Source organism: Pimephales promelas, chromosome 12 (assembly GCF_988280905.1).
Source record: "Pimephales promelas chromosome 12, fPimPro1.hap1.1, whole genome shotgun sequence".
Taxonomy (NCBI): Eukaryota; Metazoa; Chordata; class Actinopteri; order Cypriniformes; family Leuciscidae; genus Pimephales; species Pimephales promelas.
The window spans coordinates 17,922,879-17,937,937 of NC_142780.1; the positions used below are offsets into that span (position 1 = coordinate 17,922,879).

At 38.3% G+C, this 15,059-nt stretch overlaps 1 protein-coding gene across 1 annotated transcript in view; it reads left to right on the forward strand.

Moving 5' to 3' along the window:
• Positions 1-251: 251 nt before the first annotated feature.
• Positions 252-15,059, forward strand: part of cacng8b (calcium voltage-gated channel auxiliary subunit gamma 8b) — a 28,722-nt gene continuing 13,914 nt past the window's right edge. The window contains exon 1 of the mRNA XM_039679993.2: positions 252-554. The gene's annotated coding sequence lies outside the window, so the exon portion shown is untranslated. The remainder of the gene's footprint in view (positions 555-15,059) is intronic.

A 15,059-nucleotide genomic window follows, 5' to 3' on the forward strand; every position in this document is an offset into this window, starting at 1 on the left:
GAATTCAATTTCAAAAGCACAATGGCGCGAATATTTCGTATGGTCTGCCAGGATTTGGTATGCGACAAGTTGCTTACGACTCTCTCTCTCTCTCTCTCTCTCTCTCTCTCTCTCTCTCTCTCTCTCTCTCTCTCTCTCTCTCTCTCTCTCTCTCACACACACACACACACACACACACTCACTCAGGGGGTAAGGAGAGGGACGGATAGAGCGAGTGAAGGGTTGCGGCGCGGGCGGGGGAGACGCAGTCGCGCACACGCATTGGCTACACTCTGTGTTCGAGTGACGTGGGAACGTGTGCGCGTTGAATATCTCTCCTATATACTATCTGTCTTGAGAGAGATTCACATTTGTAACTTGTTTTTTTTTTTTTTTTTAATTATTATTACTTGACGACATTTTAAAAGCGTCAGTCCCCGAGACGAGCAAACCCCGCCATTCTTTTCTTTGCTTGCTAACGCGTTTACAGTCCATTTCTCTTGATATGCAATTATCTGTCCTCGTCTTCCTCTTTGGGAGCGCGACGGTCTTCAAACCGGAGACAAATTAAACTGGTAAGCAATAACCTCAGATTTTCTGTAGCCTGCGTGTGTGCTCGCGATTTTTTGGGGGGCTGTTTGGATGTTTCCGTTTGCATGTGTGTCCATGTGGAATGTAAAGAGCGGTCAATCGATGCCAAAATGCAAGCTTGCAAAGCTCAGCTGTCGATTTTCAAAGCTTTTCGACTGCGTTTGGTTGTATCTGCAAATGTGTGTTCAATCAAACCGACCGGGGAAAAACGTGATAAATGATGAAATCGTCTTCATAGTGGATCTGCAAGCGCGTCCTCGCATTCATTGTGCATGCAGCATGAACTCCTTTTATCTGGAGCTCGGTGAAACAAACACACTGAGATCACTGATATACTTCTAGAACAAGTCTGTTGTGGCCCACTGGACACATCCTGTCCTTTTAGATTTTTGAAGCGAGAATGAAGGGCTTTTTATAGAGAAAGGCGTCCATTTTCGGTGTCGGGCTCCTCTAATGAATGCACTGCGGCTCGCATCAGCGCCCAGCCTCCCCCTGTCAACTCCCACACTTCACTCTGACCATTTATCTGATCTCACTGATCACGAGCCTGGACCTTTTCACAGCCCTGCTCGTGCATGTTTGATCCATGCGTTTCAATCACATCATGTGACCTTAGGAACATGGCTTTTGCTGTCAATAGGCCTCTATTTCTATTTAAGATCTATCACACTGATAGATTATAGAGGCCTACAAAATTTTAAAATGCATTAAAATCCTGTTAATTGGTTAAATGTAAGTTTTATGCAAAATACATAATTCTACTGGCAAATGTTGTTAACCAAATTGAAGGGAAAATACATTTTAAGGTTTTTTTATTTAGGTATCAGTTGATGTATGTTTAAATTGATTGTATTTGACAGTTTCCATGAACTTCACTTAATTACAAAGTTTAAAGTGTACTGTCACTAAAAAGGCCATCCCATAATGCCTTTAACAGTGTCAGTGTATTTTTACAGCAACATTCATGGCAACTAGCTGCCTGTTTTTACTGTAAATGTTACTAAAAAAGACTTATAATGGATCCCTGTCAACTCTCATTATGAATGTGAGGCAATATTGCTTATCTGCACTTTGCACTTTCACCTGCCCAGTTTACAAGTAGTGATATGTCTACCATTCAGCACCATATTGTACAATATACTGTAATAAAATGAATGAATCAGATAGCAGTTAAAAGTCACACGGCACAAGCTAGGAAAGGCACTCAGTGTCTGGCTTTGTGTGCTCACAGGAAGCCTAAGATGTTCCTCCACCATTTACATGGCCTTTGACCATACAGAAATGCTTTAATGAAAGAAAGCACCTGGTCAGGGCTCAGGTTGTCTCGCTCTCCGTTGGAGGATTCTGTTTAAGCAGATTGCGTCTCCTGGGATCATAATTATGTAATACTCTGAAGAGTCCTGTGTCAGCATTGCTGTACCAACACCATTTTCCCACGATATATAGAGGAACTGAGAGCATTTCAGAATACAACAAAGGAAAAGAAACCCCAGCGGTCGGCCATTTTGCTATTATTAAAAAAAGCGGACCCGTGACTGAGATTATCTCCTTTATTCTCTGTATAATTTAAAGAAGTGAACTGTAAAAATAAGGAGTCCTGCAGCTGTAAATGACAGATTTTATATTTGCAAGTGGACATCTCTGCATGGTTTAAACTGATAAATGGTGAAATATGATCAAGACATGGATTGGTTTAGCAATTGGCTTCTCTTTTCTATGCCATTCCATGAAGTGCACATTGTGTTAGTCGTGACACTTTCCCAGGCGCACTTGTTCTTTCCCACTAGACCAATACAGCTTTTAAAACAGCCATACTGCAGCAGAAAAACAAAGTGGAGTGAACTGACCCCTCATACCCCGATCAATGCTGTCTATAGCAAAGCTATATCCTCGCAACAACACCGGCAAGACTTTTTCTCAAAAACTACATCAGTGATGAGGTTTACATTGTTAAAACAGATTTAGAAGTAGCTATTGTTCGTACATTGACAATTTATGGTCAGTGCTGTTAAGGTCCTGTTCATGGTTGTATTAGTGTGGCTTTTTAACAGACTGTGACAGATGAGTCAGGCAACATCTGTTTGCGGTGTGCTTACTTTTACCCTAGTGCAATGGTACTCATTTTAAACCATTTTTTGTCAGAGATGACTGATGTCTTTTTCAAGTCGATGTCAATAGTGATATTTAATAAATTATGTTTCATTAAGAAAGTTGGGAGGAACACGTTCAAATGATCTATCCAATCAACACGTCCTTCCAATCAGTAATTAACACGTCTATCCAATCAGCATGAGAGGAGACCAAATATACACAGTCCTCGACAGTTTTCAGCAGCCCTCTTGGCTGGTTCCTACCACAGCCAGGAATAGAAGGGGAGCACTCTGGGTTCGGGCCAAAATATAGAGCTCAAAGCCCTGTTTTCGGACAGCACGCCAAATACACATACTCTTTACTCAATCTGATTATTTGTAAGTGTGAATGCATGAAAGAAACATTTTGGAGAGTTTTTGAAGCATTTTAGATTTAAATCCTACAGAAATCTGCCATCAGCATGCAATCAATTGAATCTAGGAGAGCAAAATCATTGTCATGTGATCAAATAATATAATTAATATTATGTTAATATATATTAAATTGATCAAAATTGACCGTAAAAACACTGTCCAAAAAAAAATAAGTCAAATAAATGCTTACTTTGTATTCTATGCTCTGTTTTCCACAAACATTTTAAGCAGCACGATAGTTTTTAAAATTGATTATAAGAAATGTTTGTTTGTTTGTTTTTTATCAGCAAATCAGGACATTAAAATGATTTCTGAAATATCATGCGACATCGAAGGCTGGAGTAATGATGCTGAAAACTCAGCTATGCATCACAGGAATAAATTACATTTAAAATATAATAATATAGAAAACATTTCTTTAAAATTGTAATAATACTGTACTTTTGATCAAATAAATGCAGACTTCTAATTTAGTGTGGAATCAAACAGATACACTCTCATTGCCTCGTACACACCCATTGAGGCTTTTGGATTGTCCTTTGAGCTGTGATAATTAACTCTCCCTTTCGTCGGTCCCAACTGGGACTGAAACTTTCATGGAATGAAAATCCTTAAATACAGATGTGACAGAGTGCAAGAGACAGACTGTGATCATTTGTTTCCTTCATGCATAGTCATCAAACAGAACCTATAGCAAGCTGTAAGCAAGAGAAAATGATTCATTCATCGGTTCATGCATTTTTTGTCTGGATCTCCAAGGGAATTAAGAAACAAGGTAATGCCGCTTGTTTAGAGACTGTTAATTGCTTGTGGGAGGAAATACGGACATCCAGGTTAAGCAAACTAAAAGAAAATCCTCACTAGCTCTCTTTTCCTTCGAGCTTCCTTCCGAGCAAGCTATTTTGCGTTGAAAAGACGTCTAGGCTAAAACAAGGCTAAATTTGAGCTGTCAGTGAAAATCTAGAAGATGTCTAACTATAGCCCAATAATAAGATGTCTAACCATAGCCCAAGTATAGATAGTCATCAATTAGACGGCTATTAAACAACCACAAATATACATCTAATAGACAGTGCATATGGGTCTAGGCTAAAACAAGGCTAAATTTGGGCTGTCAGTGAAAAACTAATAGACGTCTAACCATAGCACAAGAATAGTCATCAAATAGACGGCTATTAAACGACTACATATACATGTGGGTACAGGGTGCAGAGGGTAGCATTCCCCCTGTACCTAGGCCTGCTACTGACACTGCTGGGCCATCTAAGCAAGGTATGCATTGTTTGAAATATAATTATAATTGAAATATAATAAACTGTTGGGACACTGTTTAGAAAGTCCATATGCCTGTGTCAACCTAAGACATTGTGGCCAAAATAACATTATGCACAGTCACAGTCTACAGTTTACAAGCTTCACATACAGAAAAATACAGGCTTGTTGTCAAGGTTGTTTCAGATCACCACCTGTGACAAGTGACCACTAGGTGTCACCGTTGAGACGGATGTTGGATTGTTTCAAAGCATCGAAACAATATTGCACATTTGTTTCAACTGTTTCATTGCTTCACGAAGCCTGGATCTGCCCACCACTACCGACAGCTGGCTCGTTTAAAATGTTTCAAAATGGTAGAAATGTTTATCTCGCGATAGCCAGTAGTCGTGTCTCAGTAGGGCTGTTGCCATCTAGCGGTTGAGAAATGTAATTGCATTTTAAATTTAATTTAAAATGAAAGACAGTAAAATAATATGTAGATTTTTTTATGAATGTGTGACGGCAAACATGAAGCTGCATGGGCGAAAAACATGTGAACAGTTTTAAAGGGGTGATGAACTGAGAAATCAAATTTTCCTTGAGCTTTTGACATCTAAGAGGTCATCATATTATAAGAATATCCTGTAAGTTTCAGAACTGAAAACGTCCTTGTTAGTCCAATAAAAGCTTTTATTGACACAGCCTCTAAAAACGACTCGTTTTTAAAAGTGGGGAACTATGACGACAAAGAGGATAAAACACCACCCCCACAGAAGATGATCAACTCTTCACCGGCAGGTTTAGCCCCGCCCACCGATTTGTGCATTACACACATAAGTATCATACATGTACATGCTTACCTCGTGATGACAAACTGGATCGCTACCGAGCAATACAGAATATTGTGCAGTGCCTGGTTGTGGAAGAAGACAGTCGCTGCATAAGCTTCCTCTGGATTCCAACAGGACTGCATGGATAAAATTTATTTTTAATGACGTTCCAGCTGATGAGGTAAAACATCGTCGTCTGTTCGCTTCATTTCACTGAGGATTGTTTTGTCAACAAGACTGGATTTGCAGACCGATTAAGAGTAAAGAACGGTGCTGTGCCGTCTATATTGGATCTGACAGGAATTGTGCAACACACGGACTCTGGGTTGAACATGTATGGGCGAATCCGGTTGCCATTTTACAACATTGGACATTTTCCCCCATGTGCACCGACGGGTGAGTTAAACTCATTATAATATGCAAAACTGTTATCCACTCGCAGCAGTGGGCGTTTATTTCCAAGTCTTCAGTGCGACACGCCCATAAAAACCGACTGTTTTTTAGGTAGGCTCACAACCAGGGTACAAAATAGCCTATTACTTGTTCATTTTGATGTTTTTGAATGCAAAAACCAAGCGAACGTTATAAGTTGACCTCAGACAACAATATAATAACATTTAGAAAGCCAGTTCATGACCCCTTTAAAACTATTTTGGCTATAGGCCTATAATCACTGGTCTAAATCAGGGCTATATATTGTAACAAAAACCTTGTCTCGATTTTGCCAGGTGAACTAAAAGCAGACTGCACATAGCCCCTCCAGTTCAGAGCTAAATTGTGACTACAGATCGACCATGTTATGAAATGACACTGGCACCTTGTAGATATTATTACCAATGCGAAGATGATGGGATATCAACCATCTCATGTGTTTCCTGCCCAACAAATTCATTAAAACTACAATTAATCAGTTTCATCTATAAGTGGGTTACAAATAGCCGGTCTGACTATATGAGCTTTCAACGCACACAGCCTATACATTGAACGTGAAATAAATTAAAGGGGTGGTTGATTATGATTTCACTTTTCTAACTTTGTGTAATGTTGCTGTTTGAGCATAAACAACATCTGCAAATTTACAATGCTCAAAGTTCAAAGCAAAGGAAGATATTTGCTTTTAAAGAAAAGGACTACAACAAATGACTGGTAGGGACTACAAGACATTATTCCAGGGTTAGTGACATCACTAACCCTAAAATGCTCATAAACCCCGCCCCCGGGAACATGCAGTCCATGTTGAGAAGAGGAAGAGTGTTTGTATATGAGTACATTTGTGAGTCAGCTCAAGCTTTAGCATCCTTCTTTTCACATGCAATAGAAAATCACTCTCTGTGTATCTCACAACAGTTCCTATACGAGCGATTTATAGTTTATCATGACAGAATATGCTAATTGCAATTAACTCCACATCAGCAACATAAATTCATCAACTAACCATTCAGAGACGTTCTGTTGTATTCTACACGTCACTTCTTCTTGAGTCTCTCCATCTTTGTCTGACTGCGTTTTAACATTAAAGGCAGAACAGTTTTTGTCATTTTAGTGTGTCTGTGTGAGGAAATCGCAGCTGCTAACACACAGCTCTGAAACCCCACCCTCTGCAGCAGCTCATTTGCATTTAAAGGGCCAGGCCCTCAAAAATTGACACCTTTAACATAATATCTGTGGGGTATTTTGTGCTAAAACTTCACACACACAACTCTGGGGAGTTTTATTTTACATCTTGTGAAAATGGCTTTTTACCACCCCTTTAAACTAAACACCTTCACTGTTGACTTTTTATTACACGAATAGCCTATATCATAGTCTACATCTCATAAGTTATTTTGGCCAAAACGACATGTATCCAAATTCAAGGTTATTTTGACTAGTGGGTTATTACTATATCGGGTAAAACAGAGACGGTGAAATGACGGCTATTGCTTTCGGGGGAAATAGCCCGTCTTACAAGCTAGATCGTGTCTATGCACAGCCTACACATAGAATATGGCAAATAAAAGAAGCTAAACACTTTGTAATTACAGTTGACTTTGCTAACATGATGGGATATCTTACATCTCACAAGTTATTTTGGAAAAAAAAAACTGACAAGTAACCAGATTGAGTGTTATTTAGGGCTAGAAGTGGGCTACACAGCCAGACTATATCGGGTATATTTAACCAAACCGAGACGTTGAAATGACGGCTATTGCTTGCTGGGTTTACAGATACTGCTGCATAACTGGAACTATGATTGTTCATCGTTCATTGAGCAACTGCCTCCAGGCAAGTGATCTTTATTTCTGAAGTTTATCTGAAAAGAAATTTACTGAAATAAAAGAAACACATATTTATTTTTGTATTAGAATGAATATACCTGAGCTGTACTGTACTGCCATGACTGCAACACAATTCATACAAACACCTATCAGATGCCCTTAAAATGATGTGAGTGCAGGCCAGGGGATAAATATTCTTTGGTAAGGAATTAAGCCTGGATGTGCTTGGTTGTGTTGTCGGAATGCGAGGAGATGTGAACTTACTTAATCAAACTGTTTAATTTGGTTTTAAGTTGTCATATTTAATGACAGCAACATTTTGGTGAAATTCACGTGTTTTAGCCACATGTAGTGATATTACATACACTCAAATGTTTAGGTTTGGCAAGATTTTTTGTGTTTTTGAAAGTTCTTACCAGTGTTGCATTTATTTGATCAATATTACAGTAAAACTTTTGTTATTGCAATTTTGCAATAATTCCTTTTTTATTTTAGTACATTTTAAAATGTAATTTATTCCTGTGATGGCAAAGTTTAATTTTCAGCATAATTACTCCAGTTTTCAGTGTCACATGATCCATCAGAAATCATTCTAATATACTGATTTGCTGATCAAGAAATGTTTCATATTTTTATGTTGCTGTTTAATATTTTTGTGCGAAAACTATGATTCTTTGATGAATAAAAAGTTTAAATATTTTGTAGCAATCTTTTAAAACTTTGAAAAGTGTTACCGTCACTTTTGATCAATTTTGATGCATCCTCGCTGAAGATTAACTATAGCTCTAAACATTTGAACAGTAGTATATGTGGTCACTCACATTTGTTATATCACATTTTTGAATGAATCTATTGGATCAACTGAATCATTCAATCAAGTTTGATACTGTGATTCATTTAATAAATAACAGTAGATCAGTGCATGAATTGGCTGTTTACTGTTCTTGTAGGTCTTAAATGGGTGTATTATTAAATTATAAGTGATCTTGTGCTGTGTTCTGACTGTTGAATTTGAATCTGTAAGGTGACCTCTTCCTGGAAGCCTTACATGTCTATGCATATTGATATTATGCAAATTGCACATGTATAAATATACTGCCTGCTGGGCCATCACAGCTCTTGTCTTTTCACAGAGTTGCACATTCTTTCCTTTATAATTTTGGTCATGCCAGCTCGAGCTTGGCTGGTAAGAGAAACAGGCAATCCATTAACTCTCAATCATCACTATTGTGCTGTTGAGCAAGCCACTTTAACTAAAGTTGCTTTGGGGAGACAAAGAAAAAAATAAAAAATATACTGTAAGTCACTTTGAATAAATGTGTCAGATAAATAACTAATTAGTTAAAGATTTAGCAAAGAGTTTAGTCTTTGAGAGGAAACATGATCTGAAATGAACACCTCATTTCATGTCATTTCTGAATCTTTCAATGTCTCTATGTGTGGAAGCACACGTGAAGTGTGTGACATTCGAAGACTCAGTGTGAGAGAAGCACTGATGAAACATCAATGCCCGAGAGATACAGTTGTAAGTAAGGTTAATTGGCAAAATATACAGACTTTTAGATGTTTGCTTCGAACAAATCATACAAAAGTAATTGAAATAGCTCAACACGACAAATGTGGTTTCTGAAAATTCAACTTTAATGACTTCTGCAGTCTCAAAATTATTCAACACCCCAAATAGAATCCCTCATAACAGCACAAATCTGCAAATCTGGTGTTGGTCTTTTAGCACACCTGATGGAACTAAGCATCCTACTAAGGGCTTCATTAGTTGCACCAGGTTTGCTTGAGCTAGAACACATGAAATATCTGAACTGGCTACGTAGGTTGAGTGTCACGTTTGACTGCATGTTAGAAATATGGTCAAAAGTCAAATAATATAAGTCAAAAGAATGGTCCTAAAAGTTAAGAGAAGATACCGTCATCCTTCACAAACAAGGAACAGGATACAAAATTAAGTTTTATATAACAAAGTTTGAGAGGAGCATGTTCAGGTAATCAACCAATCAGTACAAGTCGAGTATATAAATATATCCTTCCCTCACCTCTGTCCCATGACAGTTTCACAGCATCCATCCACCACCCCATTACCTCACTCTTGGCTGGTTTTTTATCCCAGCCAGAAGGGGGAGTACTCTGGGTTCGGGCCAAATTCCAAGCTCTGAGCCCAAATATCCATAAATTACTATATCTGATATAATGTACGTGTAAACTCGTAAAACATTGCGAAGGAACTAAAGGAACTAATGTTCTTAAATGTTCACAGTTGGAAACATAGTTTGCAAGTTCAAAGTTAAAGGAGCAGAGGTTACACTACGGGCAGATAAAGGAAGCTACAGTATCAACGGCAGCAACCAGATTTCTGAGAAGGCAGGCTCTGAAATAACCTCGAGTGACTGCCAAAGACCTGCAGCAAGACTTTGGTGGCAACAGGAACTCAGGTTTCAGCTTGCACAGTAAGGCGTGTACTAAACGCATGCCGGAACTCAGAGACGTACACAATTACTGACCCAAAAATCATATAAATAAGGCCACCGAAGTTTTGGGATTCTGTGAATCTGTTCCGAGGAGTGATGAAACAAACCTTTAGCACATTTTTGGAACTTTTTGGCCCTTTGGATTAGCAGTAGCCTATGTCTGGAGGAAGAAGAATGAAGCATATAAGAACAACTACAGTTAAGCATGGTGGTGGCTCGGTGATGCTTCGGGTCTGCTTTCCTCTGGCACTGGAAACCTGCAGGGTGTGAAAGTCAAGATGGATTCATTGAAGTATCAGGAAGTCCTAGAAGAAAACTTCATGCCATCAGTGAGGACGCTGAAGCTTAACTGTCATTTGGACCTTCCAACAGGGCAATGATCCCAAGTATACCTCAAATTCTGCCAAGCCTTGGTTGCAGAAAAGGTCCGGCAAGATTATACAGTGGCCATCATGGTCACCTGACTTGAACCCCATAGAAAATCTCTGGTGGGATTTGAAGAAGGTGGTTGCAGCATGCAAACCCAAGACTAATACTGAACTGGAGGCCATTTCTCATGAGGAATGGGCTAAGATTCCTCAGAAACACTGTCAGAAGCTGGTGTCTGGTTATACATCTCGTTTGCAGCAGGTCGTAACAGCAAAAGAATGTTCTACTAAGAGCTAAAGACGTGCCCCACCTTTAAGGGGTTGAATAATTTTGAGACTGCAGAAGTCATTAAAAGTTGCATTTTCAGTTAAATTTGGGATAACCACTTGAAAAATCTGTTGTGTTGAGCTTTTTCAATTACTTTTGTTTGATTTGTTCATTCATTGCAAACAGCTGAAAGTCTGTCAATCTTGCCAATAAACCTGATTTGCAATGGGGGTTATAATTCCGATTGCCGGTTACTGTAGGTTAAAGGCTTAATTCACCCAAAAATGAAGATTCTGCCATTATTTACTGACCCTCAAGTTGTCCCAAATCCTTAAGACTTAAATCTTAGGAACTAAAATGAAAATCTTTTTGATTAAATCTGAGAGCTGTCTGTCCCTCCATCTATGCAATCACCACTTTGACGCTTCAAAGCGTTCGTAAAGAGATTGTAAAACTAATACATATGAATCAAGTGCTGTAGTCCATTTTCTGAAGAGACACGTCGCTTTATCATGATGAACAGATTTAATTTAGTCTTTTATTCACATATTAACATTGATCAGCGAACATAAACAGAAGCTCAGCCGAACTTGATTGCGAACTTGTGAGTGCAAGCCTCTTACGGAAGCTCAAACGTGCTGCGTGACGCACAGGAACGAACCTCATTGAAAATTGAGGTTGAAAATAAATTAATATAGCCTACATACAAAACAAATTATTGCCAACACATCTGAAAGAAAAGCAAAGTAGGTAGGGCTGATCAATGTAAACAATTATGTAATAAATTATTATTTCAGACCATTTTAGATCAAACATGGTAATTCTCACCTTGCGCTTTTAATTTTGATTAGAATAGGCCTTGCATCACATCTGGTCGAGTGGTCGCATAAGGTCTTACTGCAAAAGCTCCTGCAATTGTCCACCAGACATTACTGACTTCCGGTCTATCGTTTGTCAAAGATAGGTAAAAGGATGCATGCGGTAGACAGGTTAGCCAGAATAAGCTGCAGTGGGAACTAGACCTAATGCTATTTAGTTAAGGACATGTGAGACTAGCCCAAACTTAATTACCTTTCTAATGAAAAAAATAAAATAGCTATAAATCCATTCTTAAGTAAATACAATTAAAATGCTAGAATGCAGAATCAAATAATCTTTCGCATTTGGCACACTTTTTATCAGCGACATGCATTGCATTTAAGGTAAAGTACCTTTTCAAAAGTTGGTAAGATTTAATACTTTTATTGAGCATGTATGCATTACAGGGATAGTTCACCCAAAAATTTTAATTCTGTCATCTGTTTTTCTATTTACTCACCCTTATGTTGTTCCAAACCTGTATGAGTTTCTTTCTTCTGTTATTTTGAAGAATGATATTTTGAAGAATGTTGGTAACCAGACAGTTGACGCCACCCATCCACTTCCATGGTGTTTTTTTTTTCCTTTTTTTTCTTACATGGTAATCAATGGGGTACATTAACTGTCTGTTTACCAACATTCTTCAAAATATCTTATTTTATTTATCTTATTACAGGTTTGGAACAACTTGAGGGTGAGTAAACAGAATTTTAATTTTGTGAACTATCCCTTTAAATATATCAATAGTGACATTAAAGACATGGATAATGTTACAAATGATTTCTATTTTAAATAAAAGTGCTTTTGAAGTTTTCACACTCAAAAATATTAAGCAGTACAACTGTTTTCAACATTGATAATAGTAAGACCTAAGCAGCAAATCAGCATATTAGAATGATTTCTGAAGGGTCATTTGTGAAGACTGGAGTGATGATGCTGAAAATTATTCTTTGGAGATTGCATCAGGAATATTCAATAATAAATTAATTATTTTAAAATATATTTAAATAAAAAAAAGTTATTTTAAAATGTAGTAATATTTCACAATAGTAGCTACTGTTTTTATTGTAGTTTTGGTCAAATAAAGTCAGACCAAAAGTCAGTCAAAACATAACAACTCTTACCAACGCCAGACGTTTGTACATTTTATCAGTTCATGCATTGAATCGAACTCATGACCTTGCTAGTACTATGCTCTACTATTCAAAGGAACACAATGTTTCGAAATTCAACCTAAAGATAGGCCTACCTGATAAGGCTACACACATCATTCATCTTGTGTGGAAAGCACTCAAAATTGTGAGTTGGACGTACACAATGGTAACAATTTGAGCACACTGGAGGCGAGGCTTGGCAGAAAGAGAGTGCATGTGGTATGAAAGAAGTGTAGTGTGAATGTGAGGAGTGTTATAAAGGGTGTGTGTAAATGAGAGGATCAGGTGTTATGCTCTAATCCTTCATTAACGATGTCATCTCTCAGCTCAGTGCGGTCTCACACCCTCAGCGTGACGATGATGCTGCAGTAGCGCTAAATTCATCCAAACAAAAAGGTGAAGGTAGTGTTTCAGTGCATTCATTTGATGTATAATGCTATTCACTTTTCAAAGTGATTCATTCAATTGTTTCCTTGAACAAAGGTATTTCAAACTTCAGTGCGCTTGCTTTTGTTTGATGTCATTCGCACTCTCCATGATTATACTGCTTTTGCTCTGTCCATTCTCCCTCTGTCTGCTTCTGTCTCACGCTCGTTCTCCCTCTCTTCCGAACGACGCAAAAGAGGTCATAATTGACGCTCTTTGTCATGATTGCAGCAGGGACTTATGTGCTAATTATATTGATTCACGAGTCATAATAATTGGACGCGTTTCCCATAATTACGGCTTCGCCTTTCACAGTCATGACATGATTTGTCTGAATGGTGTATTAATTGTCTGTAATTTTGATCGGTTACTTGACATACACGTACATTGACATGTCAAATGTATGGTGAGGAAGAAATGATGGTGGAAATGAGTTATGTTGTGTCACTTCTTTCCCCCTCCCCCCAAGTCTTGCAAATCAAATCTCACATGACTGCAATAACTAGGAAGTTATGAATGGAAGCACCGCTGATTATGTGACCGTCTCATGAGAACAGGAGCTCTGCTATTTTTTTTTCCCTTGTCCTTATGTGATTATAAATAGATGCAAATAAATATGTGATTTTTTTGTGGTCTGCCAAGCCAAATGTTTGTATTTACTGCGATAGTAAGTGGCAGACTTTGGAAACACAGAGACAATCTGTTTCATAAGAGGTGTTGTTGTGTGTGGTTCTCAGTTTAATGCTCTTTTTTTGCCTACTTCAGTTTAAACATAGCAGAGGCATCCGACTGAAACAGACACTGAAAGCTGCTGACTGTCTTCTGACTGACTCTCAGGCTGATTACTTTGACATATAGAAGAACAGTGTATTTCAGTTAATGTTTCTGAGGCCTGCAGCCAGGAGTTAAACGCCTCGGGACTGTTGACTTCGCACTGGCTTTCTGGGCAGTCATGTGAACTACAAAAAAGAATGGCCCATTATTAATCTGTAACACGTTTTGGGCAGTGTTTTTGTGGGAGGAATATAATTATCCTTTTGATGAAATTATATTTCGTTATGTAAGCCTATCTGATGTTGTGAATGCTCTAATGCAGTGGTTCAGTTGATTTTTTTTTTTTTTTTTTCCTGGACCCAGATTTATCCAAAATATCCTCAATGCGAAATTTTTTAATTATATTATGATGAACTGCATAGACTAGATTAGACTATTCAACATTACTGTTTATTTCTTGTGTTTATATAGCTTGAAATTCAGACTGATCTCATGAAGTAGCGTGTGTATGACACGCCGATTTGTATTTCCATTTTTGGCGTGCTATCAACACGCACAGTCGCTTTTTAGCGTGTTTATGAACGCTGTTGACTTAACGTTATTACTGTATATATAAATATATGACTTACCTCAACCCTGTCCCTAAACCTAACCGTCTCTGGGGTTAATGGCATTTATGACTGTTCTCCTACCATCCTAGGAAAGAAAAACATAGCTCCCCCGATGTAGATGTACATTTTGCTTTGTTTTGCTCGGACATTTGACGGCGTGTACAGACACGCGTAATGACGCGGACGTTAATGGCGTAGACATACACGCATACACGCGGATAGCTCAAAATGCGTCGAGATAACACGCCACTTGACTCGAAATTGGCGTGTATGTTTACGCAAAAGTCATGATGTCATGTTGCGAAATTGATGGTTTCATTCTATGCACAGCGAATTATTTTTTGCACAAAGAGTGTCATATTTATTTAATTTAGTATTTTTGCTACATTCTACACTGTCATTGTAGGTGCATTCTATGTTTTTGCATTAGAATTGTTTTTCCCTGCTGTATACGAGAACAGACCCGGAAGTCATGTCACGTGTCTGAAACCCCTTGAAAGCAGGCATGTGAAGACTGAAGATCGTGTAATGACTTAGGGCTAATTCATTGGTCGCACCTCAGAGATGCCCCCACGCCATTGTATGTGCAATTGCTGTAGCACAGCCTATGAGCGAGCCAGATGCTCAATGTTTTAGCATGTGCAGCTGCGAATGCGTTTGCTTCAGTAAATCGAAGAAAAGGAGTTTCCCTGCACATTCACTAT